The 1296-nt window shown below is 36.8% G+C and overlaps 1 long non-coding RNA gene across 1 annotated transcript; it reads left to right on the top strand.

Annotated features, from left to right (window-relative positions):
• The first annotated feature begins 847 nt into the window (after window positions 1-847).
• Window positions 848-1172, top strand: LOC109588074 (uncharacterized). Its single transcript, XR_002187947.1, has 2 exons — window positions 848-886; window positions 972-1172. It is a non-coding gene; the product is annotated as an uncharacterized LOC109588074 (long non-coding RNA).
• Window positions 1173-1296: the final 124 nt, after the last annotated feature.

Below are 1296 nucleotides of genomic sequence, written 5' to 3'. Positions count from 1 at the left end.
TGCCGGCAACCCTTCAACAATGGTACATCCTCCTTACACATTCATGTATATATTCCTTGGGACAATAAAATCATTAAATTAAGCTACAGTTACCTCGTTTGGTAGTTTACAGGAGAGGTCACTAGTCCGGCACTGAGGCTGGTGGGAGTCCTCCATGAAAGGATTGTAGAGGTTTGGTTGAGCGTGGCTAACGCTTCCATGTCTGGCTGGATAAAATGTATCACTCTTAAGGAGGAAGAAAGGAGGAGAGTCTCGTCCTTCAAAACAGCTGAAGTTAAATCGAGTAAACAAAGAGTTAATTTTATGATGTTATGTAGGCGTGGTGTAAAGTGCAGTAATTAAAAATGGCGGATTTTCTGTCCAGCAAATACTACTCAGAATCTAAAGTTTTAAAGCTAAAACTCATCCTAGAAATTTTTGTGGTACGTATCATTGTTTATAAAATGCTGTGGCATGTTTATACATTGTAGAAGAAGACCTAGTGGTATAGAAATTACTGAAGAGGCTAATGGACCTTATTCAATGAAATTTTTCTAATTAACGCGCACCTGAGTTGGTGGTAAAATGGCGGATTTTTGTAAGAAGGACAGGGTGAGCAATCTTGTCTTTTTATCCAGCCATTCTAGCTGTGAGAACCACTTTGAGCTGTCCTTTTGTTTCAGTATACTCTATTTATCTCTTCCGTAAGCTCTTTGGTTGCTGTTTTGGCTTTTATAGCATTTTATCATAGGAATATTCTCACTCATTGGCAATTCCCGTTTTTCTAAATTTTGCTTTCAGGAGCCAGGGCGCTTGCCCCTCCGTTGCTATCAAGACAGAAGTGTATTCACCTGAGTCCTATGACTAATTTCTATCATCAGACTTAGTCTCAGTCCGTCAGAACCAGGTACGGTGGAATAACTCACTCAGTTGTCATGTTGCAGCTGGAGTGTGGATGATTACAACCATCTTTTCACTTCTTAAAACTATAGGACTGGTCTTTATTCACATATAAGAATCACTCCAAGGATCATAAGTGTGCTGTAATAGCTGAGCATCATGTAACTAGCTATTAATAGTAACGTCTAGTATGAAGTAAAACACTTCCATCGTTAAATGATTTTTATATTTTATTCATATTAAAAATTGATGTTAATTACAATAATTATCTTTGTTATTGTCGAGATGGTTTCTAATTATTGTGTACATACTGTTAATATCATAAAAGTATGAGTAAATACATAAATAGTCGTCTATACAAATGCAATGTAGTGACCTAGTGATAACAACAATAATAGTTCTAGCAACAACACCCAT

Source organism: Amphimedon queenslandica, unplaced genomic scaffold (assembly GCF_000090795.2).
Source record: "Amphimedon queenslandica unplaced genomic scaffold, v1.1 AMPQUscaffold_12303, whole genome shotgun sequence".
Taxonomy (NCBI): Eukaryota; Metazoa; Porifera; class Demospongiae; order Haplosclerida; family Niphatidae; genus Amphimedon; species Amphimedon queenslandica.
Note: the sequence above shows the minus strand (reverse complement) of the source record. Positions and strands in the feature narration are given on the sequence as shown.